The following is a 26,854-nucleotide window of genomic DNA, read 5'->3' on the forward strand; positions in this document are numbered from 1 at the left end:
GAGGGCAGCGTGGAGGGTAAAAATCGTAGAGGGAGACCAAGAGATCAGTACACTAAGCAGATTCAGAAGGATATAGTTTGCAGTAGGTACTGGGAGATGAAGAAGCTTGCACAGGATAGAGTAGCATGGAGAGCTGCATGCCCGCATCTCGTGGTCGCGCGGTAGCGTTCTCGCTTCCCACGCCCGGGATCCCGGGTTCGATTCCCGGCGGGGTCAGGGATTTTCTCTGCCTCGTGATGGCTGGGTGTTGTGTGCTGTCCTTAGGTTAGTTAGGTTTAAGTAGTTCTAAGTTCTAGGGGACTGATGACCATAGATGTTAAGTCCCATAGTGCTCAGAGCCATTTGAACCATTTGAGAGCTGCATCAAACCAGTCTCAGGACTGAAGACCACAACAACAACAACCCTATGCCGTATGATTTCCTGTAGTAGGGCTGGCGTAATAATCAAATACTTTATTAACAGTCTGTGGGTACTTTGAACCATGCCCTTCACCGTGGGCAATTTCTGTTTTACGACTGTTATTTGGGCTGTACTTGATCGTGTCAATCTGGCAATTCAGTTTTGTTTATTTTGATTTGGTCTTTATCGATTTTCCAGCATTTTCTCAGTCGGACGTAGCGGCTTTGACCATTTTACGCACTACGCGCACTTGTTCTGAATTTGTCATCAATTTCTAGATCTTTGTGCGTAAGCCACTGCGCAAAATCGTGAACAATGTGCTTGCACTGATAATTGAATTGTTTTTGTACTTTCACACCTTGTTCTTCTACGACAGTACCGACTTTATTTTCTAACTGCACAGCGGAATCTTCTGTTTTTGATCTTAAGGCATGGTCTGTACGGCTTCCGGAACACCATGATAATTTTCATTTAATTGTGAAACATCAACTGCTAGAGTATCGTACTGTAATGGTAAATGTTGAAATTAGCAGTAATTTGTCTGTTACTTAATTGTTTTTTTAAATCCTTGTATAGGCATTGCAATTGTTTGGGTTGGTTGTCAGATTACGTGATCATTTTGTCCCTCGTTGGCTTAAAATTTTCTAACAGTAGGACCGCGAGATTATTTGGTTAACCGGCTATTTGTATTTTCGTTTCACATGAAATATCGCCCATCGAAACATTTATTTCGCTTGAAACATTGTCGTCAGATTGAACATCATTTTAGAACAATAAGTTATCTGTCATAATATCTGTTTCAGTTTCAGAGCGCGATTCCAGATCGGGTTCTGAAACTCGGGCATTTTCAACCTGTATACTAGTAAACTCATTCTGTTCAGCGTTAAACTCTGCGTTACTATCTTTCTGCTTCGTCATTTTGGAAATCTTGCCTATTTTCATCATAACGTTAATGCAAACTGAAAGGTATCTTAGCAAAAATTTTGAATGAATGTAGTATGAAAACACATCTGCTACATAACAATATCCTACTCGGAAATGTATGTGCAAGAATGTAATGCAGCACATGCCATTACTGACAAAATGTTACATAGTTAGCCATCTTTTGACTTACAGTCATCACGCTAAAATTTAACGCACAAAATATTGTTATTGAATAGACATGGACGAATTTTCAATACTACACGTCGCACGGAGCATGAGAAACTAAAATTACGCGTAGCAGATTGCACTTACCGTTAAATTTTGGTGAATGGAATTCTCTGATGATCAAAATGGCTCTGAGCACTATGGGACTTAACATCTGAGGTCATCAGTCCCCTAGAACTTAGAACTATTTAAACCTAACTAACGTAAGGACATCACACACATCCATGCCCGAGGCAGGATTCGAACCTGCGACTGTAGCGGTCACGCGGTTCCAGACTGAAGCGCCTAGAACCGCACGGCCACACCAGCCGGCTTCTCTGGAGATTTTTCCTCCTGTTTTTATCTCTGTTTTCTTTTTAAATGTCAATTCTCCGTTGAGATGTGGAACATGCAATAGAGTGCAACAACCAACTTCAGATAATTTTAAGTCCTATCGCGGTCTCGCCGTTTATAGTCGCTCTTTCCGTTTAGTAAGCGATTAATATTTTTTGTAGCGTATATAAAAGTCAGAAGAGAGAAAAGGGTGACTGCAATGATAATATGAATGACGAAAGTCGACGAAGCCTGTGATGCAGTCCTGTCTTCAACATGGTACTGCGTGACTGTGGAAACATGATTAATCCGTTTAGTGCGCCAGAATTAACTTTGCAATAAAATGTCGCTTATAAGTCGGGATCGGACTCCGTTTTCATGAAGATATATTCGTTTTCTGGAACGTGCTGTGAGCATTTAAGGCTGCGACAATGGCGGAAGATAGAGTGCGTCATCGTATTAACGGGACCACCAAGTTATTTGCTAAAAAATATTGAAAATTATTAAACGAGTCAAGGAGTAAATTAAATAAAACAAACGAATAAAATAAAAATTCATATTATTCCAAGGCATCTTACCTAAATTAACATCGTAAGACACAATTCTTTCACTGAGAAGGGTACAACAGAAGAAGAAGAAGAAGGAGTACGAGACGGTATCGATACTAGCACTTTTCGTAAAAGAAAATCATATCGTAAATAAATCACACAATATCTCTTGAGATCGGGGAGCTGTGATGCTAACAGTGGGATTACAACCTTACAGTATAAACATGCTGATGTGTTATGGAATAAGAAAATGGTGAGATTGAAGTGAAATGAGGAACATTTAATTAAGAGACATCAGCACCTGAAACTAAGAGAAAACGTGAAATTTGGATTCATCTATACCACGTCTTCAGGCTGGACGGCACGACGTTACTCGCGAAACACTGACAGCAAAATTTTAGAAATGACCGTATAGCGAAACCATCGCACTGGCAGACTGCACGGAGAAGAATATGTCTTTACCACCACGAGGGCCGAAAGCAAGTGCCAGAACAAGTGAGTCCAAAATTGTTTCTCCCTGGACACCATAAAGGCGCTTAACCATGGAATGTGATGATATGGAGTGTATCCCGTACTCGTTTTTCGTTTAAAGATTTCCAATAGTTGGCAGCACGTAATTAACTGAGGTTCCAGTTAATCTTTGAGCAGATTGAGACCTATCCAGTAGCAGATGTAAACTTGTCTGGCGTTTGGGACACCACGTCCCCCACTATAGATACACTATTTCTTTCCACATTTACTTTTTACGCCGATATAAAATTGCAACTAATGTACCAACAATGATAATGGTAACAGTAAGCTCAATAATTATAAATTAAACAAGTGCAAGATGAGAGAAACTGATCTAGCCGCACGGGATTAACAGAGCGGTCTAAGGCGCTGCAGTCATGGACAGTGCGGGTGATCCCGGTGGAGCTTCGAGTCCTCCCTCGGGCATGGGTGTGTGTGTTTGTCCTTAGGACAATCTAGGTTGAATAGTGTGAGAGCTTAGGTTGGTTCAAATGGTTCTGAGCACTATGGGACTTAACTTCTGAGGTCACCAGTCCCCTATAACTTAGAACTACTTAAACCTAACTAACCTAAGGACATCACACACATCCATGCCCGAGGCAGGATTCGAACCTGCGACCGCAGCGTGAAAGCTTACAAACTGATGACCTTAGCAGTTAAGTCCCATAAGATTTCACACACATTTGAACACATTTTTGGAACTGATCTTTCATATTTTATCAATCAGTTTTTTCTAAAAATGGCAGGGAACAATTTATTGGACGAGGAGATTCTTGGGATTTTGAATGGTGAGGATGAATGTGAGGATGAAGGTGGTGACGGATATGGCTGCGATGAAATACGTGATGATGAGTGCAATGCTGGTTGTGTTGAAAAAGATGTAATACTCGGAGATGAAGTGACATTTAGGGAAAAGATCATCAATTTAAATTTGTGCAAACCATCTCAAAAGAGAACACAGTTACAGCAAGGCACTGTAGTGTTTGTCCCAGGAAGAGCGAGAGGCAGACAACTGTTAAGTGTGAAAAACGTAACAGATCTATTTACGGCAGATGTAAGGTGTCATATGCCATGATTATGTATCAGCCGCGCTGAGTGGCCGCGTGGTCTAGGGCGCCATGTCACGGATTGCGTGACCCCTCCCGCCGGGCCGGCCGCGGTGGTCGAGCTGTTCTAGGCGCGGAGTCCGGAACCGCGCGACTGCTACGGTCGCAGGTTCGAATCCTGCCGCGGGCATAGATGAGTGTGCTGTCCTTAGCTTAGTTAGGTTTAAGTAGTTCTAAGTTCTAGGGGACTGATGACCTTAGCTGTTAAGTCCCATAGTGCTCAGAGCCATTTGAACCATAGAACCCTTCCGCCGGAGCTTCGAATCCTCCCTCGGGCATGCGTGTGTGTGTTGTTCTTAGCATAAGTTTGTTTAAGTAGTGTGTAAGTCTAGGGACCGATGACGTCAGCAGTTTAGTCCCTTAGGAATTCACACATATTAGAACATTTTTTATTATGTATCAGTTAACATGTGAACACTCACTATTCATTTGGTGGTTAACAATTTCGTAGCAGTAAAGCATAACTGTGAACTTTTGTACACTTTTGACAGCAACAGGAACCTGGAAAACTCAAACGAATTAATCGACAGAATCAAGAACATACACATACCAGACCCAGAACCCCTCGTATCATTTGACGTCACATCATTGTACTCTTGTATTCCAATAAATGAAACAGTCAGCACCGCAAACAAAGATTAAAACAACAAGGGAACACACCAGATACACACATCAATTAAATAACAATCATACTCAAGAGCATAACCTCACAAAATTGTTTTGTGTTCAAGAAAGAATTTTATTCTCAACATGAAGGAGTCGGAATGGAATCACCAATTAGAGGCCTCCTAGCTTACATAGCTTAGAATTTTTATAGTGGCAACTATTTATTTACAGCTCGTACAAAAGAGATACGTGTTTCAAAGTTTTACTGACCTTCAAAGTAGTCACCAGCATTGTGTAAAACCCATTGCGAGCGATGTGGATGTCGTTTTTGGAACAAAACTTACGACGAGCCTTAGAGGTCATAAATGAATACACTAGACTCTGCAAGGGCACACAAATTAACAAATTAAGGGAACTTTACAAACAAGATAACACAAACAGCTAGAAAGTCACACACACACACACACACACACACACACGAACACACACACACAAAGATAAAATATAAACAAAATTCAAATTTGGTGCCAAACTCAGTGGTGAACAATGAACACTGACTGGGCTGGGACACACGACAACCACAATTACAGTGTGTTTTGGTGAAGTGCATAGTGCTTTTACGACCATATTTGTGAAAATATGTGTTATATTTACGTGTGCTTCACAACACCTCATCAGGATGCTGAGAGAAAAGGTCTTGCCACACAAAAACGTAAGTAAAACGAATATAGGTGCGAAACATCGCGAGAAACTAAATTACGTTTTATAGCATAAAATGATAGGTTAATTCCCAACAAAACTTCTCATCAACATCGTTTGGCTGCAGATGACAAGCTACCTGTAATAAATAATACACATGTAGTACTGAAAAACCAAGCAAACCGACTGTACAGGTATTAACTAAAACAAATTGTTGTTTGAACTAAATATACCCATAATTTTGTAATCATTTAGTAAAAATGTTCGCATTGCAGGTTAAATAAAACAGAAACCCACTGATGATGGCACAGAGGTGCTGAAACATGTTTGGGAATTTGGAAAAAACGGTGTTTTGCATAACTGGCGGACCTCACATCCAACAATCCTATCTATCTATGGCTGTATTGGCGAATTTCATTGTTTTGGTAACTGTGTATACAGTTGCCCAGTAGAGTGTTCACTGATAGTGCACATAAGTGCAGTACTGGAGAGTTAGAAACGGCAAGTCAGCGGGCAGTCTTATTCCACCTTTTCTTCCCCTGCAACTATTTCCAAAAACAAGCTGTACTTCAAAGAAACTGGAGGCACCATCGTATAACGCCGATAATGATCTAATTTCATGTATGTATTAACCTACGGCTGTTTAGTGATTGTACTTCATACGCCGATTCCGATCCCTTGAGACGGGTATATTTGAGCTAGGTGGGTGTGTGGGCGGCGCGAAAGTTGGTCACCATCGCGACAGCGAAAGCGCCCTCTGCCTCCCACCACTTCGTATACAGCAACTGCGACGCCCGCAGGCAACGCCGGCCTGCACTGGACACCACATCAAACAGGACTGCTACCTGAGTCCCCTGGACTCCAGCCGTACCGGCGCATAGCACGTGCTGCCGCCCAAATAGCGTGGCCAGGTGCAGTTTGCATCACCTCGGTTGATAGAGTTCCGGAACCTGTACAGAAAACTGGAATAGAGATCAACATAAACGTTATTTCCGCCCTTCTCATTGCTAATGAGAACCACACCTTGCAGGTTGTACCACCATACAGCGAGACCTTCAGAGGTGGTGGTCAAGATTGCTGTACACACTGGTAGCTCTAGTACCAAGTAGCACGTCGTATTGCATTGATACATGCCTGTATTCGTCGTGGCATACTATCCACAAGTTCATCAAGGCACTGTTGGTTCATATTGTTCCACTCCTCAACGGCGATTCGGCGTAGACCGCTCAGAGTGGTTGGTGGGTCATAAACAGCCCTTTTCAATCTATCCCGTGCATGTTCGATAGGCTTCATGTCTGGAGAACATGCTAGCCATTGCTGGACAGTATGTCTAAGGCGTTCAGCCTGACCGGGTTGCCTCCAAACACGTCTCCGACGATTTCCTGGTTAAAGGCATAAGCGACACTCATCGGTGAAGAGAACGTGATGCCAATCCTGAGCGGTCCATTCGGCATGTTGTTGGGCCCATCTGTACCGCGCTGCATGGTTTCGTGGTTACAAAGATGGGCCTCGCCATGGACGTCGGGAGTGAAGGAGCGCATCATTCAGCCTGTTGCGTACAGTTTGAGTCGTAACACGATGTCCTGTGGCTGCACGGAAAGCATTATTCAACACGGTGGCGTTGCTGTCAGGGATCCTCCGGGCCATAATCAGTAGGTAGCGGTCATCCACTGCAGTAGGAGTCCTTGGGCGGCCTGAGCGAGGCACGTCATCGAAGGTTCCTGTCTATCTCCTCCTTGTCTGAACAACATCACCTTGATTCACTCCGAAACGTCTGGACACTTCCCTTGTTGAGAGCCCTACCTGCCATGCGGACGCGATCGAACCGCGTTATTGACCATCTAGGCATGGTTGAAATACAGACAACACGAGCCGTGTACCTCCTTCTTGGTGGAATGACTGGAACTGATCGGCTGTCGGACCCCCTCCGTCTAATAGGCGGTGCTCATGCATGGTTGTTTACATCTATGAGCAGGTTTAGCGACATCTCTGAACAGTCTGAGGGACTTTGTCTGTGGCACAATATCCACAGTCAACGTCTATCTTCAGGAGTTCTGGGAACCGGGGTGATGCAAAACTTTTTTTGATGTGTGTATGTTGGAAGCCACGCGGCTGAGTGTTCTCGAAGCGTACGCTTCCGGCGTGCGCTGGGCCGTCTGTTTAGTTCAATGGTTGCTAACCTCGTCTCTGCTAGCCACTAGTGGGCTTTCCAGACTTCGTTGTGAACAGTAGGTGGTAGAGGTTTTAAAACATTATCTTTATATTTCAGTAAAATTTTTACATGAAATGTCTGGAAAATATTATTATTGTACCCTGTAAGTAAAATTAATTTAAAACAGTCTCGATCGCACAGTCATTTTGAAATATAGGACCAGTTTCGGCCCCTAGTAGTAGGCCATTTTGAAATAATGCACGATATAGCTGCCGATGATGATTCTTGGAACAACTGTACTGATCCCAATCACAAAACTGTAGTGGAGTGAACATCGACAGCCGGATAGTGCATTATCTGAAGCTGGTGTACTACTAGAGGCTGAAACCTGTCATATTTTTCATAAATGATTGTGCGATCGAGTCTGTTTCTTACCAGTTTTACTTAACTATCAGAGCGCTGTTTCCCAATAATAGTTTAAATATTGTTCGGAAATTGCCAACTGTCAGTTTATACAGGGTGATTCAAAAAGAATACCACAACTTTAGGAATTTAAAACTCTGCAACGACAAAAGGCAGAGCTAAGCAATATCTGTCGGCGAATTAAGGGAGCTATAAAGTTTCATTTAGTTGTACATTTGTTCGCTTGAGGCGCTGTTGACTAGGCGTCAGCGTCAATTGATGCTTAGATGGCGACCGCTCAACAGAAAGCTATTTGTGTTATTGAGTACGGCAGAAGTGAATCGACGACAGTTGTTCAGCGTGCATTTCGAACGAAGTATGGTGTTAAACCTCCTGATAGGTGGTGTATTAAACGTTGGTATAAACAGTTTACAGAGAATGGGTGTTTGTGCAAAGGGAAAAGTTCTGGACGGCCGAGAACGAGTGATAAAAATGTAGCACGCATCCAGCAAGCAAGCATTTGTTCGCAGCCCAGGAAAATCGACTCGCAGAGCTAGCAGAGAGCTGCAAATTCCACAATCAACTGTATGGAGAGTCCTACGAAAAAGGTTAGTTATGAAACCTTATCGTCTGAAATTGGTTCAAGCACTGTCTGCAGCTGATAAGATTAAAAGAATCGATTTCTGTGATTTTATCCTTGCTCAAATGGAAACAGATGAATCTTTCGTTTCAAAGATTGTGTTTAGTGATGAAGCAACTTTCCACACTAACGGGAAAGTCAACCGTCACAATGTCTGATAACAGCAGCTATCCAAACTGTTACGCCTGATATGCTACAGAGAGTGTGGAACGAGTTGGAGTATCGGGTTGATATTGCTCGTGTGTCTGGAGGGGGCCATATTGAACATCTCTGAACTTGTTTTTGAGTGAAAAAAAAACCTTTTTATATACTCTTTGTAATGATGTATAACAGAAGGTTATATTATGTTTCTTTCATTAAATACACATTTTTAAAGTTCTGGTATTCTTTTTGAATCACCCTGTACTTTAACTTTCTTTATACACAATGATACGCGTGTAAGAAGGGATATTTTGATAGTTGGTTCATTAACATGTGCCCAATACAGTGTGTCATTTGTTTTTTATTAATAGTCTTCCAGCAAAAACATTACGTAATTCACTACGAAAGTTTTGTGCACGGTCGTAACTGTGGCACGAAGTGGACTGCGTCTCTCAGTGGAGACAATCCATATTGCGTCCATGTATCCACACAACAGTACCTGACCTGCTGCCCATGCAGACTAAACATTAATGGCTTGCTACTGCCAAACGTACTTGGAGCTACTAACAAACCTAAAAACATTCTACTCGTAATAGCTATAACTGTTAATCTGCAAATGAAGTAAATATCGATGTAGCTTTGTTCAGTACACTGTCCTCAGTCGTCAATAGAAATATCTGCAGTTACAAACCAAACACCCTGTATATTTCGTTAAAGTTACTTCTCTACTATGTACGAGCGGTCTAAGGCGCTGCAGTCACGGACTGTGCGGCTGGTCCCGGCGGAGGTTCGAATCCTCCCTCGGGCATGGGTGTGTGTGTTTGTCCTTAGGATAATTTAGGTTAGGTAGTGTGTAAGCTTAGGGACTGATGACCTTAGCAGTTAAGTCCCATACGATTTCACACACATTTACTTTGTAAATCACCCATAGTGTGGAACCCATTGGCGGTTAAAAAATTTGACAACTAACAGAGATACAAAAGTGGGTTCCAATGGTTCAAATGGCTCTGAGCACTATGGGACTTAACATTTGAGGTCATTATTCCCCTAGAACTTAGAACTACTTAAACCGTACAAACCTAAGGACATCACACACATCCATGCCCGAGGCAGGATTCGAACCTGCGACCGTAGCGGTATTCTAACCTTCTTGATTACGACCATCGACGTATTCAGAAACTTATTTCGGAACTTTAAAGTACTCGAGAATTTTTGACGTGAGTAATCATAATACAGTATATCTAATTATTATTAGCATTCCCAAAAGTTGGGAAATTAGGAGTCTCGCTTAAGGCTTACGCGCGACGGGTCATAAAACCGTTATCGATCAGGACACGCTTCGAAAATCGAACACATCTGGAAAAAAACTACTGTGGTGGCTCCCACATTTCAAAGAATTGAATAATGATTTTATCACGTTCTCTACAGTTCATGTTTTTATAGCTATATTAATAGCTAACATAAAAGTTCCTCGCAAATAGTAATTTACCAGTATAAGAAACGTAATATAATGGAAGGAAGACTAAAGAAAAATCACGTTCGTAGGTTTTGTCGGCCTGGAAAAAGCGTTCGACGATGTAAAATGGTGCAAGATGTTCGAAATTCTGAGAAAAATAGGGGTAAGCTATAGGAAAAGACATGCAATATACAGTATGAACAAGTGCCAAGAGGAAATAATAAGAGTGGACTACAAAGAACGAAATGCTTGGATTAAAAGGGAGTAAACCAGGGATGTAGTCTTTCGCCCCGACTGTTCAATCTGTTCATCGAAGAAGCAATGATGGAAATAGAAAAAAGTTTCAGGAATGGAATTAAAATTCGATGTAAAGGGATATCAATGATAAAGTTGGCTGATGACATTGCTATCCTGAGAGAAACTGAAGAAGAATTATATGTTCTACTGAATGGAATGAACAGTCTAGTGACTACTGAAACTCGATTGAGAGGAAATGGAAGAAATACGAAAGTAATGATAAGTGGCAGAAATGAGACGAGAGAGAAACTTTACATCAGGATTGATGATCACGAAGTAGATGAAGTTAAGGAATTCTGCTCCCTAGGCAGCAAAATAACAAATGATGGACAGAACAAGGAAGACGTCAAAAGCAGACTAGCAATAGTAAAAAGGGCATTCTTGGTCAAGAGAAGTCTACTAGTATCAAACATAGGCCTTAATATGAGGAAGAAATTTCTGAGAATGTACGTTTGGAGCTCAGCATTGTATGGTAGTGAAACATGGACTGTGAGAAAACCGGGGAGAAGAGAATCGAAGAAGCATTTGAGATGTGATGCTACAGGCGAATGTTGAAAATTAAGTGGACTGATAAGGTAAGGAATGGGGAGATTTTGCGCAGAATCGGAGAGGAAAGGAGTATGTGGAAAACGCTGACGAGGAGAAAGAACAGTATGATAGGACATTTGTTAAGACATCAGGGAATGAGTTCCATGGTACTAGGGGGAGCTGTAGAGGGCAAAAATTGTAGAGGAAGACAGAGGCTGGAATACGTCCAGCAAATAACTGAGGACGCAGGTTGTGCTACTCTGAGATGAAGAGGTTGGCACAGAAGAGGAATTCGTGGTGGGCCGCAACAAACCGGTCAGCAGACCAATGGCACAAAAAAAAAAAAAAAGAAAAAGAAAAAAATGGAAAGATAGAAATAAAGAAACGCAACTGGAGCCCTAGATTACGCATTTGATTAGCACTCCGTCCTCTACAAAAGTCGAAAGAATACCAGATACAAAAAGAAGAAATAAATTGATATCTCAGCTTCACGCAACAGTGAAAGACAAACTGATTGAAAGTAAAATAATATCACTCTCAGTTCATTGCGTTTTGTGAAGACAACGAAGAACTACTGAGTACAAATGGAACATATTTTTGCAGCAATATTAAGGGGCTGCGCCTCGTAGAATTAACTTCCTAAGTGGGTTTCAAAATGTGTATGTTAACTGCAATAGCAATACTGAGCGAGCAGTTGCATATGGTTGCTAGAAATTCAGCTATTGCATCAGCATACTCTAAACAAAAACCTAATTCGTATGTAGGCACGAGCAGACGACTTTCATTTATTAAGTGACATTAGTTGTTTCACCACACCAAGTATATCAACTTCCAAATTACTGCTGCTGGTAACTGTTCTTGATTCGAATTACGGAATATGTTATGTGTATTCCTTGATGAAAGCATTTCAGAAAATCGCGTTTAAGAACTCTAATGTAGGGGCGCTGTAGGTAGTATTTTTGGTGTTACCTGCAGAAATTCAGTCTAAAATAAATACCAAGTCACCCCATTTATTTTTTAGACCCCTTGCATTACACTGGAGTATTTAGTAAATGATAAGTGGCTTAATAGAAAGTTCTCGCAAGGTGAGTGTTACGGCCGCTTCGTACTGCATTTATTAATTAATGAACCATAGTATACCTGCACTGCGTCCTCTGTTAATGCTTTCCTGTCCGATTGAAAAATGAAACCAGTTAGTTGCTGATTAACGTGCTGAATTACATGTATTATTACCTAATACAATTTATCGATAACATCTGCCGTTTGACGAAAGTTTTCTGGTACTGGTGTAATAAAAGGGATGCCGGCCGAAGTGGCCGTGCGGTTAAAGGCGCTGCAGTCTGGAACCGCAAGACCGCTACGGTCGCAGGTTCGAATCCTGCCTCGGGCATGGATGTTTGTGATGTCCTTAGGTTAGTTAGGTTTAATTAGTTCTAAGTTCTAGGGGACTAATGATCTCAGCAGTTGAGTCCCATAGTGCTCCGAGCCATTTTTTTAATAAAAGGGATGTTGTTTTCCTAAACGAGACGATGGGTCCGTAATACTGATAGCTTGTAGGAAAATATTAACTTTTTCTGTGTTAGTTTGCTTCGAAAGACAAGTGGCCAAGGGACGCTCACAGCCGAGTTTATAGGCAGTGTCGCCTCGTTGAATGGGACGCACCGTTCGGCGTGGCTGTGGCTGGGGCGCTAGGCGGAAATCAGTTGTTCGGCTGCAGAGGGGAAGCAAGCATCGCGGAATACAGTTGCAAACTATTTACAGATGAATGGAATCTCTACTCGAATTCCGCAGTCTGCCTACTAGGCAGAACAGCGTTTGTTTTTTCCAGCAGGTGCGCCCGGCAGCATCCAGGTAATTCGTAGGTGGTGGCGGAGATGGGCATCGTAGTGTTGAATCTACACTGGTGGACAAAATTAAGAGATGGACAGCATTTTCCCACATTTCACCGAAAACAAACCACACACAAAATCGGGACCATGGGGTGCCATATAAAAACAGTGTTGGCGCTGGCGCTGTTGACAAGGGAAACTGCCCAACGCATTTCCGCTTCCCCCCCCCCCGTGCCCACTTCCCCCCCCCCCCCCACCACCCGCGGCAGAATTAGCGATAAGATTGCCCAGTGGATAGCTCGTCAAAGGCTTAACACAGACCACGCATGAAAATAGTAAGGAAGTGTACAGAACTGTGAAAAAAAGCAAAATAGAAAGAGTGAACAGTCCATGTTTAGCAAGTGCAATATTGAGCAAAGTGTTAAATCACCGCGGCGTCGTGGGTAGGGCACCGTGTTGGACTGTAACGCTGGCGAGCCGTGCTTGGGATGCTCTTGTGAGGGCAGCTGCAACGCTCAAACCCCCCCCCCCCCTCCCCCGTCGCCACATACACACACCTCTCTCAGAACCATTGAGCAGTTAAGAGCCGCTATGGATGAGGAGTGGATGCGACTTCCATAGCCACTCTTGAACTCGCTTGTTAACATCACGGCCACTCATTGTGAGTGCTGTGTGTCTGTCCGAGACGACCACACATCGTACTAGCCACGTTCTCTTTTTCAACCTGTGATTTGGGCCACACTGGACTCTTGGCCATTCACACGTATCGGTCGCCATTCAATAATTGTTTCGGAAGAATGATTTTCATACAATAAACTATATCGATACTTATTTCCATTTATTTCTCTCCAGTATTTGCAGCGAGAAAAATCACGCACTTGATCCATGTTCAGTACGAGAGGCAGACAAGAAATGTGCAACAAATGCGACAAAAAAAAAAAAAAGAAAAAAAAAAGAAAGAAAACCATCTGCGAAAGACGAAACTGGTTACCTTATTGTTTTTTTCTGCCCGCATGTCGTGGTCGTGCGGTAGCGTTCTCGCTTCCCACACCCGGGTTCCCGGGTTCGATTCCCGGCGGGGTCAGGGATTTTCTCTGCCTCGTGATGGCTGGGTGTTGTGTGATGTCCTTAGGTTAGTTACGTTTAAGTAGTTCTAAGTTCTAGGGGACTGATGACCATAGCTGTTAAGTCCCATAGTGCTCAGAGCCATTTTTTTGTTTCTTTCTAACCTACTTCAAACATGAAGAGCTAGGAGATGTGTTTTGAGATCTGATGTGCATCATGCTAGAAAATCAATTACTCACGCAGTTCTTTGTGTGTGTGGGCACACGAGTCCACCGCTCTTTGTGGAACGACAAAAGCGTCTGAGTGCTTTAATTCTCAGCTTAAGTCTTGCTTTGACGCGGCTCGTCATCATATTTACGTCTCTGTGAGTACACTGAGAAAAGAACAGATAGACACTTACAGTCAGCTAGTTTCAGTTCTGATTCCGTAACTGATTAATACAAGTCAAAATTGACTTAGTGGTGAAGTGAACACATATCACTTTTTGAAGTATGGCTCGACAGGCCTCAATGTTTTCATTAATTTAAAAATATCTTATGAATAAAAGTTCCTTCAGCAGTGATCATATACTGCCTCTTCATTCAACAATTTTCGTCGTCCTTCTGTCAGTTAGGGTATTTAAGATAATAATTTACCTTTTCGTAAAACTAACGTAAAATGGGGTAAGATATTGAAATTATGAGAAAAATAGTGGTAAGCTATAGGTAAAACAGGTAATATGTTGTTGTTGTTGTGGTCTTCAGTCCTGAGACTGGTTTCATGCAGCTCTCCATGCTACTCTATCCTGTGCAAGCCTCTTCATCTCCCAGTACCTACTGCAGCCTATATCCTTCTGAATCTGCTTAGTGTATTCATCTCTTGGTCTCCCTCTACGGTTTTTACCCTCCACGCTGCCCTCCAATGCATACTTTGTGATCCCTTAAAGCCTCATAACATGCCCTACCAACCGGTCCCTTCTTCTTGTCAAGTTTCTACTCAATATCTCATCATTAGTTACATGATCTACCCATCTAATCTTCAGCATTCTTCTGTAGCACCACATTTCGAAAGCTTCTATTCTCTTCTTGTCCAAACTATTTATCATCCATGTTTCACTTCCATAAATGCCTACACTCCATACAAATATTTTCAGAAACGGCTTCCTGGCGCTTAAATCTATACTCGATGTTAACAAATTTCTCTTGTTCAGAAACGCTTTTCCTTGCCATTACCAGTGTACATTTTATATCCTCTCTACTTCGACCATCATCAGTTATTTTGCTCCCCAAATAGCAAAATTCCTTTTTTACTTTAAGTGTCTCATTTCCTAATCTAATTCCCTCAGCATCACCCGACTAAATTCGACTACATTCCATTATCCTCGTTTTGCTTTTGTTGATGTTCATCTTATATCCTCCTTTCAAGACACTGTCCATTCCGTTCAACTGCTCTTCCAAGTCCTTTGCTGTCTCTGACAGAATTACAATGTCATCGGCGAACCTCAAAATTTTTGCTTCTTCTCCATGGATTTTAATACCTATTCCGAACTTTTCTTTCGTTTCCTTCACTGCTTGCTCAATATACAGATTGAATAGCATCGGGGAGAGGCTACAACCCTGTCTCACTCCATTCCCAACCACTGCTTTCCTTTCATGTCCCTCGAGTCTTATAACTGCCATCTGGCTTCTGTACAAATTGGAAACCGCTAATATGTAATACGAATAAGACGAGAGGGAACAATGGGACTGGAACACCAAGAACGAAGTGCTCGCATTAAAAACGGGTGTAGGACAAGGATGCAATCTGACGCACCTGAAAATTACGTGAACTGATAAGGTAAGGAATAAGGAGGTTCTCCGAAAAATCGGTGAGGAAAGGAATACATGGAAAACACTGAAAAGAGGAGGAACAGGATGACATGACATCTACACTCCTTGAAATTGAAATAAGAACACCGTGAATTCATTGTCCCAGGAAGGGGAAACTTTATTGACACATTCCTGGGGTCAGATACATCACATGATCACACTGACAGAACCACAGGCACATAGACACAGGCAACAGAGCATGCACAATGTCGGCACTAGTACAGTGTATATCCACCTTTCGTAGCAATGCAGGCTGCTATTCTCCCATGGAGACGATCGTAGAGATGCTGGATGTAGTCCTGTGGAACAACTTGCCATGCCATTTCCACCTGGCGCCTCAGTTGGACCAGCGTTCGTGCTGGACGTGCAGACCGCGTGAGACGACGCTTCATCCAGTCCCAAACATGCTCAATGGGGGACAGATCCGGAGATCTTGCTGGCCATGGTAGTTGACTTACACCTTCTAGAGCACGTTGGGTGGCACGGGATACATGCGGACGTGCATTGTCCTGTTGGAACAGCAAGTTCCCTTGCCGGTCTAGGAATGGTAGAACGATGGGTTCGATGACGGTTTGGATGTACCGTGCACTATTCAGTGTCCCCTCGACGTTCACCAGTGGTGTACGGCCAGTGTAGGAGATCGCTCCCCACACCATGATGCCGGGTGTTGGCCCTGTGTGCCTCGGTCGTATGCAGTCCTGATTGTGGCGCTCACCTGCACGGCGCCAAACACGCATACGACCATCATTGGCACCAAGGCAGAAGCGACTCTCATCGCTGAAGACGACACGTCTCCATTCGTCCCTCCATTCACGCCTGTCGCGACACCACTGGAGGCGGGCTGCACGATGTTGGGGCGTGAGCGGAAGACGGCCTAACGGTGTGCGGGACCGTAGCCCAGCTTCATGGAGACGGTTGCGAATGGTCCTCGCCGATACCCCAGGAGCAACAGTGTCCCTAATTTGCTGGGAAGTGGCGGTGCGGTCCCCTACGGCACTGCGTAGGATCCTACGGTCTTGGCGTGCATCCGTGCGTCGCTGAGGTCCGGTCCCAGGTCGACGGGCACGTGCACCTTCCGCCGACCAGTGGCGACAACATCGATGTACTGTGGAGACCTCACGCCCCACGTGTTGAGCAATTCGGCGGTACGTCCACCCGGCCTCCCGCATGTCCACTATACGCCCTCGCTCAAAGTCCGTCAACTGCACATACGGTTCACGTCCACGCTGTCGCGGCATGCTACCAGTGTTAAAGACTGCGATGGAGCTCCGTATGCCACGGCAAACTGGCTGACACTGACGGCGGCGGTGCACAAATGCTGCGCAGCTAGCGCCATTCGACGGCCAACACCGCGGTTCCTGGTGTGTCCGCTGTGCCGTGCGTGTGATCATTGCTTGTACAGCCCTCTCGCAGTGTCCGGAGCAAGTATGGTGGGTCTGACACACCGGTGTCAATGTGTTCTTTTTTCCATTTCCAGGAGTGTATTAGGACAGCAGAAAACGGCTCTGAGCACTATGGGACTTAACATCTGTGGTCATCATTCCCCTACAACTTAGACCTAGTTAAACCTAACTTAGCTAAGGACATCACACACATCCATGTCCGAGGCAGGATTCGAACCTGCGACCGTAGAGGTCACGCGGTTCCAGACTGAAGAGCCTAGAACCGCTCGGCCACACCGGCCGGCACTAGGACAGCAGAGAATAGCTTTCATGATACTAAAGGGAGCTGCGCAGGGTGAAACCGGTAGAGGAAGCCAAGGATTGGAATACATGCAGAAAATAATTAAGGACATAAGATGCAGTAGCTACTTTGAGATGGAGAGGTTAGCACAGGAGAGCAATTTATGGCGGGTCGCATCAGACCAGTCAGAGGACTACAGACTGCGGTGTTGGTGCGTCGGGCAGGTGAAAGCCACAAATTTGGTGTGTTGGATAGGTCGAAGTTGCGGAGTAGGTGTAATGGTTAGGTGGAAGTTGCGGAATGGCGTGAGTTGCTTTGGATGTACGTATGCGAAAGCTGGTCACGGTTCTCGCTACTCTCGATTAGCAGCACATGAGGTGGTTGCCTCCGTTTAGTTAAATTACGGGCTGGTTACCTGAAATCACCCTTGAACGATAACTTTGATAAGATGGTGTTGCTCGCATGCTTCAATGATACAGACAGTTGTACAGCCATACCATAGACGCAACCACAAAGGAGGGGATTCTGTGACGATACAAGATTAACCATTCGGTTCTGTCTGAAGTTGATCGGCAGTCCGTTCAGTATTTGCAGGGGAAGCAGTCTCGCCATGTAACAGTAGCAAACGTGGCCTTGCATCTACATCTACGTCTACATTTACACTCCGCAAACCACTCAACGGTGTGTAGCGGAGGGCACTTTACGTGCCACTGTCATTACCTCCCTGTCCTGTTCCAGTCGCGTATGGTTCGCGGGAAGAACGACTGCCGGAAAGCGTCCGTGCGCGCTCGAATCTCTCTAATTTTACATTCGTGATCTCCTCGGGAGGAATAAGTAGAGGGAGGCAATAAAATCGATACCCCATCCAGAAACGCACCCTCTCGAAACCTGGACAGCAAGCTACACCGCGATGCAGAGCGCCTCTCTTGCAGAGTCTGCCACTTCAGTTTCAAGTGGTTCAAGTGGCTCTGAGCACTATGGGACTTAACTGCTGTGGTCATCAGTCCCCTAGAACTTAGAACTATTTAAACCTAACTAACCTAAGGACATCACACACATCCATGCCCGAGGCAGGATTCGAACCTGCGACCGTAGCGGTCGCGCGGTTCCAGACTGTACACTTGAGTTTGCTGGACATTTCCGAAACGCTATCACGCGTACCAAATAACCCTGTGACGAAACGCGCCGCTCTTCTTTGGATCTTCCCTATCTCCTCTGTCAACCCGAACTGGTACGGATCCCACACTAATGAGCAATACTCAAGTATAGGTCGAACAAGTGTTTTGTAAGCCACCTCCTTTGTTGTTGGACTACATTTTCTAAGGACTCTCCCAATGAATCTCAACCTGGAACCCCCTTTACCAACAATTAATTTTATATGATCATTCCACTTCAAATCGTTCCGTACGCATACTCCCAGATATTTTACAGAAGCAACTGCTACTAGTGTTTGTTTCGCTATCATATAATCATACAATAAAGGATCCTTCTTCCTATGTATTCGCAATACATTAGTCTATGTTATGGGTCAGTTGCCACTCCCTGCACCAACTGCCCATCCGCTGCAGATCTTCCTGCATTTATCTGCAATTTTCTAATGCTGCAACTTCTCTGTATACTACAGCATCATCAGCGAAAAGCCACATGCAATGCTGGTGCTGCGAATGCCGGAAAGGAAGGGGAATCTACAACTTGTTCTGTATCCCGGGCCATGTACCTCCAATCTACGGTTTAATGACGATGGAATTCTCTTGAGTAATACATTCATGAGGTAAAGGAATCCCCCATTCATATCTCCGGAGCGGAACTGCTCGGAGAGTGGAATCATCAGGAAAGATAATAATCTACGGATAGGAAAGAGAATTTAAAAATAGAACTGGATTGGTTTAGTTAGAAACAGTGAATTGCAGTGGTGGAAAGAACAGGCTCTTTGGTCAGATTGTAAGCCTATTGTAGTATCGCTGCCTATCCCACATGCGGATATCGATTGTCCCGTGTCTGTCGAGCGCAGAGCGCGACTGCAATGAGTCGTAGCTTGGTTTGTGTAGTTTGCGTATTAGAAATGTCGGTGACGCAGCTGCAGAACGCAGTTTCCAGTATTCCTCATCAGTGCTGACCGTCAGGATTGATAATTTATTTGTGAATGATAATTCCGAGGTCGCGTGTCACATCGGAGGAAAAACTGTCCATCCGCGTCGGGCAGGTTGAGGGACAAGTAGCGTGTACTGAACAAATATCCGTCTGAACATTAAAAGTGAGAGAGAGACATGCAGTCGGTTTTACCAAATATCACGAGCGTAGATTGGGTACCGTTCAGCTAAATCATCAAACAGCCGCTTCGTGATCGGTAGCGCCTATACGCTCGTGAATACTAATACCGGCACGGATTAGTGCTAATTGGAAGCAATGTGTCAACCTTCTAAACATATAACGACGTATGTGAACAGTGGATTTATGTGGTTGAGCTCCGAGCATCTAAAACGAATGATTTATGTTTCGACAGTAGAGTTCTTTACCTTCCAACGGACTACTTGCCTGAAGTGCATTACAAATGGACGATCACATCGATTTTTGATATACTAGTTGCGAACAGAGCATCCTAAAATTTAAGTTTTTTTTTTCTTCATCACAATATACTTGGATCTTGCCAGTTAAATTGGGATCTTGTTGTGTGAGTGTCTCACCAATATTATACGACAAAATCTTTATCTGACAGTGGGAGAAGCAAGAAGACAGCTGCAGGGATTAGGCACCACGGGTAAAATACACTCCTGGAAATTGAAATAAGAACACCGTGAATTCATTGTCCCAGGAAGGGGAAACTTTATTGACACATTCCTGGGGTCAGATACATCACATGATCACACTGACAGAACCACAGGCACATAGACACAGGCAACAGAGCATGCACAATGTCGGCACTAGTACAGTGTATATCCACCTTTCGTAGCAATGCAGGCTGCTATTCTCCCATGGAGACGATCGTAGAGATGCTGGATGTAGTCCTGTGGAACAACTTGCCATGCCATTTCCACCTGGCGCCTCAGTTGGACCAGCGTTCGTGCTGGACGTGCAGACCGCGTGAGACGACGCTTCATCCAGTCCCAAACATGCTCAATGGGGGACAGATCCGGAGATCTTGCTGGCCATGGTAGTTGACTTACACCTTCTAGAGCACGTTGGGTGGCACGGGATACATGCGGACGTGCATTGTCCTGTTGGAACAGCAAGTTCCCTTGCCGGTCTAGGAATGGTAGAACGATGGGTTCGATGACGGTTTGGATGTACCGTGCACTATTCAGTGTCCCCTCGACGTTCACCAGTGGTGTACGGCCAGTGTAGGAGATCGCTCCCCACACCATGATGCCGGGTGTTGGCCCTGTGTGCCTCGGTCGTATGCAGTCCTGATTGTGGCGCTCACCTGCACGGCGCCAAACACGCATACGACCATCATTGGCACCAAGGCAGAAGCGACTCTCATCGCTGAAGACGACACGTCTCCATTCGTCCCTCCATTCACGCCTGTCGCGACACCACTGGAGGCGGGCTGCACGATGTTGGGGCGTGAGCGGAAGACGGCCTAACGGTGTGCGGGACCGTAGCCCAGCTTCATGGAGACGGTTGCGAATGGTCCTCGCCGATACCCCAGGAGCAACAGTGTCCCTAATTTGCTGGGAAGTGGCGGTGCGGTCCCCTACGGCACTGCGTAGGATCCTACGGTCTTGGCGTGCATCCGTGCGTCGCTGAGGTCCGGTCCCAGGTCGACGGGCACGTGCACCTTCCGCCGACCAGTGGCGACAACATCGATGTACTGTGGAGACCTCACGCCCCACGTGTTGAGCAATTCGGCGGTACGTCCACCCGGCCTCCCGCATGTCCACTATACGCCCTCGCTCAAAGTCCGTCAACTGCACATACGGTTCACGTCCACGCTGTCGCGGCATGCTACCAGTGTTAAAGACTGCGATGGAGCTCCGTATGCCACGGCAAACTGGCTGACACTGACGGCGGCGGTGCACAAATGCTGCGCAGCTAGCGCCATTCGACGGCCAACACCGCGGTTCCTGGTGTGTCCGCTGTGCCGTGCGTGTGATCATTGCTTGTACAGCCCTCTCGCAGTGTCCGGAGCAAGTATGGTGGGTCTGACACACCGGTGTCAATGTGTTCTTTTTTCCATTTCCAGGAGTGTATTAGGACAGCAGAAAACGGCTCTGAGCACTATGGGACTTAACATCTGTGGTCATCATTCCCCTACAACTTAGACCTAGTTAAACCTAACTTAGCTAAGGACATCACACACATCCATGTCCGAGGCAGGATTCGAACCTGCGACCGTAGAGGTCACGCGGTTCCAGACTGAAGAGCCTAGAACCGCTCGGCCACACCGGCCGGCACTAGGACAGCAGAGAATAGCTTTCATGATACTAAAGGGAGCTGCGCAGGGTGAAACCGGTAGAGGAAGCCAAGGATTGGAATACATGCAGAAAATAATTAAGGACATAAGATGCAGTAGCTACTTTGAGATGGAGAGGTTAGCACAGGAGAGCAATTTATGGCGGGTCGCATCAGACCAGTCAGAGGACTACAGACTGCGGTGTTGGTGCGTCGGGCAGGTGAAAGCCACAAATTTGGTGTGTTGGATAGGTCGAAGTTGCGGAGTAGGTGTAATGGTTAGGTGGAAGTTGCGGAATGGCGTGAGTTGCTTTGGATGTACGTATGCGAAAGCTGGTCACGGTTCTCGCTACTCTCGATTAGCAGCACATGAGGTGGCTGCCTCCGTTTAGTTAAATTACGGGCTGGTTACCTGAAATCACCCTTGAACGATAACTTTGATAAGATGGTGTTGCTCGCATGCTTCAATGATACAGACAGTTGTACAGCCATACCATAGACGCAACCACAAAGGAGGGGATTCTGTGACGATACAAGATTAACCATTCGGTTCTGTCTGAAGCTGATCGGCAGTCCGTTCAGTATTTGCAGGGGAAGCAGTCTCGCCATGTAACAGTAGCAAACGTGGCCTTGCATCTACATCTACGTCTACATTTACACTCCGCAAACCACTCAACGGTGTGTAGCGGAGGGCACTTTACGTGCCACTGTCATTACCTCCCTGTCCTGTTCCAGTCGCGTATGGTTCGCGGGAAGAACGACTGCCGGAAAGCGTCCGTGCGCGCTCGAATCTCTCTAATTTTACATTCGTGATCTCCTCGGGAGGAATAAGTAGAGGGAGGCAATAAAATCGATACCCCATCCAGAAACGCACCCTCTCGAAACCTGGACAGCAAGCTACACCGCGATGCAGAGCGCCTCTCTTGCAGAGTCTGCCACTTCAGTTTCAAGTGGTTCAAGTGGCTCTGAGCACTATGGGACTTAACTGCTGTGGTCATCAGTCCCCTAGAACTTAGAACTATTTAAACCTAACTAACCTAAGGACATCACACACATCCATGCCCGAGGCAAGATTCGAACCTGCGACCGTAGCGGTCGCGCGGTTCCAGACTGTACACTTGAGTTTGCTGGACATTTCCGAAACGCTATCACGCGTACCAAATAACCCTGTGACGAAACGCGCCGCTCTTCTTTGGATCTTCCCTATGTCCTCTGTCAACCCGAACTGGTACGGATCCCACACTAATGAGCAATACTCAAGTATAGGTCGAACAAGTGTTTTGTAAGCCACCTCCTTTGTTGTTGGACTACATTTTCTAAGGACTCTCCCAATGAATCTCAACCTGGAACCCCCTTTACCAACAATTAATTTTATATGATCATTCCACTTCAAATCGTTCCGTACGCATACTCCCAGATATTTTACAGAAGCAACTGCCACTAGTGTTTGTTTCGCTATCATATAATCATACAATAAAGGATCCTTCTTCCTATGTATTCGCAATACATTAGTCTATGTTATGGGTCAGTTGCCACTCCCTGCACCAACTGCCCATCCGCTGCAGATCTTCCTGCATTTATCTGCAATTTTCTAATGCTGCAACTTCTCTGTATACTACAGCATCATCAGCGAAAAGCCACATGCAATGCTGGTGCTGCGAATGCCGGAAAGGAAGGGGAATCTACAACTTGTTCTGTATCCCGGGCCATGTACCTCAAATCTACGGTTTAATGACGATGGAATTCTCTTGAGTAATACATTCATGAGGTAAAGGAATCCCCCATTCATATCTCCGGAGCGGAACTGCTCGGAGAGTGGAATCATCAGGAAAGATAATAATCTACGGATAGGAAAGAGAATTTAAAAATAGAACTGGATTGGTTTAGTTAGAAACAGTGAATTGCAGTGGTGGAAAGAACAGGCTCTTTGGTCAGATTGTAAGCCTATTGTAGTATCGCTGCCTATCCCACATGCGGATATCGATTGTCCCGTGTCTGTCGAGCGCAGAGCGCGACTGCAATGAGTCGTAGCTTGGTTTGTGTAGTTTGCGTATTAGAAATGTCGGTGACGCAGCTGCAGAACGCAGTTTCCAGTATTCCTCATCAGTGCTGACCGTCAGGATTGATAATTTATTTGTGAATGATAATTCCGAGGTCGCGTGTCACATCGGAGGAAAAACTGTCCATCCGCGTCGGGCAGGTTGAGGGACAAGTAGCGTGTACTGAACAAATATCCGTCTGAACATTAAAAGTGAGAGAGAGACATGCAGTCGGTTTTACCAAATATCACGAGTGTAGATTGGGTACCGTTCAGCTAAATCATCAAACAGCCGCTTCGTGATCGGTAGCGCCTATACGCTCGTGAATACTAATACCGGCACGGATTAGTGCTAATTGGAAGCAATGTGTCAACCTTCTAAACATATAACGACGTATGTGAACAGTGGATTTATGTGGTTGAGCTCCGAGCATCTAAAACGAATGATTTATGTTTCGACAGTAGAGTTCTTTACCTTCCAACGGACTACTTGCCTGAAGTGCATTACAAATGGACGATCACATCGATTTTTGATATACTAGTTGCGAACAGAGCATCCTAAAATTTAAGTTTTTTTTTTTTCTTCATCACAATATACTTGGATCTTGCCAGTTAAATTGGGATCTTGTTGTGTGAGTGTCTCACCAATATTATACGACAAAATCTTTATCTGACAGTGGGAGAAGCAAGAAGACAGCTGCAGGGATTAGGCACCACGGGTAAAATACACTCCTGGAAATTGAAATAAGAACACCGTGAATTCATTGTCCCAGGAAGGGGAAACTTTATTGACACATTCCTGGGGTCAGATACATCACATGATCACACTGACAGAACCACAGGCACATAGACACAGGCAACAGAGCATGCACAATGTCGGCACTAGTACAGTGTATATCCACCTTTCGTAGCAATGCAGGCTGCTATTCTCCCATGGAGACGATCGTAGAGATGCTGGATGTAGTCCTGTGGAACAACTTGCCATGCCATTTCCACCTGGCGCCTCAGTTGGACCAGCGTTCGTGCTGGACGTGCAGACCGCGTGAGACGACGCTTCATCCAGTCCCAAACATGCTCAATGGGGGACAGATCCGGAGATCTTGCTGGCCATGGTAGTTGACTTACACCTTCTAGAGCACGTTGGGTGGCACGGGATACATGCGGACGTGCATTGTCCTGTTGGAACAGCAAGTTCCCTTGCCGGTCTAGGAATGGTAGAACGATGGGTTCGATGACGGTTTGGATGTACCGTGCACTATTCAGTGTCCCCTCGACGTTCACCAGTGGTGTACGGCCAGTGTAGGAGATCGCTCCCCACACCATGATGCCGGGTGTTGGCCCTGTGTGCCTCGGTCGTATGCAGTCCTGATTGTGGCGCTCACCTGCACGGCGCCAAACACGCATACGACCATCATTGGCACCAAGGCAGAAGCGACTCTCATCGCTGAAGACGACACGTCTCCATTCGTCCCTCCATTCACGCCTGTCGCGACACCACTGGAGGCGGGCTGCACGATGTTGGGGCGTGAGCGGAAGACGGCCTAACGGTGTGCGGGACCGTAGCCCAGCTTCATGGAGACGGTTGCGAATGGTCCTCGCCGATACCCCAGGAGCAACAGTGTCCCTAATTTGCTGGGAAGTGGCGGTGCGGTCCCCTACGGCACTGCGTAGGATCCTACGGTCTTGGCGTGCATCCGTGCGTCTCTGCGGTCCGGTCCCAGGTCGACGGGCACGTGCACCTTCCGCCGACCACTGGCGACAACATCGATGTACTGTGGAGACCTCACGCCCCACGTGTTGAGCAATTCGGCGGTACGTCCACCCGGCCTCCCGCATGTCCACTGTACGCCCTCGCTCAAAGTCCGTCAACTGCACATACGGTTCACGTCCACGCTGTCGCGGCATGCTACCAGTGTTAAAGACTGCGATGGAGCTCCGTATGCCACGGCAAACTGGCTGACACTGACGGCGGCGGTGCACAAATGCTGCGCAGCTAGCGCCATTCGACGGCCAACACCGCGGTTCCTGGTGTGTCCGCTGTGCCGTGCGTGTGATCATTGCTTGTACAGCCCTCTCGCAGTGTCTGGAGCAAGTATGGTGGGTCTGACACACCGGTGTCAATGTGTTCTTTTTTCCATTTCCAGGAGTGTATCTACCCTTCGTCCCTGCGGTTACGTGACTTGTGTAGTAAATGGTTCAAATGGCTCTGAGCACTATGGGACTCAACTGCTGAGGTTATTAGTCCCCTAGAACTTAGAACTAGTTAAACCTAACTAACCTAAGGACATCACAAACATCCATGCCCGAGGCAGGATTCGAACCTGCGACCGTAGCGGTCTTGCGGTTCCAGACTGCAGCGCCTTTAACCGCACGGCCACTTCGGCCGGCACTTGTGTAGTATTCGAAGTGAGAAGACCACATGAAGTTCAGATGTTTACCACCCGGAATCTTACAAGATCAGTACAAGATTACCAATAGAAAATGAAATTGGGTTAATACGGGAGTGGTTCTCATAATGAATAAGAAAATAAGAATGTGGGTATGCTACTATGAACAATATAATTAAATCACTACCGCAGCAAAGGTAGATATGCCTACTAAGCCAATAACACGAAAATATATGACAACTAGCCCTGCAGATGATGAAGAGATTGAAGGAATATTTTATCAGCGTAAAAGCAATATAGAGATAGTTAATGGATACGAAAACTTAGTTGTGATGAGGGGCTGAAATTCGATAGTACTAAACAGAAAGAGAAGGAAAACTACTAGGAGACAATGGAATGGGAGAACGGAATGAAAAAGGAAGTCGCCTTGCAGAATTTTGCCCAAGGCATAATTTGATAATCGCTAAACTTGGTTTAAGAATCGTGAAAGAATGTTGTGTACGTGGAAGACTTAAAGGACGCCGTTGGAAAATATATACCCGTCACCCCCGTGTCTATGTGTCTTTTACAGTATTCGTGATGAAAAGATCAGTTGACATTAAACTGTTTATCGCCCGGTCGTCTTAGAAAATCAGCACAAGGGCCAATGACAAGTGCAGAATGTAGG

The sequence above is a fragment of the Schistocerca nitens genome, chromosome 7, assembly GCF_023898315.1.
Source record: "Schistocerca nitens isolate TAMUIC-IGC-003100 chromosome 7, iqSchNite1.1, whole genome shotgun sequence".
Classification (NCBI taxonomy): Eukaryota; Metazoa; Arthropoda; class Insecta; order Orthoptera; family Acrididae; genus Schistocerca; species Schistocerca nitens.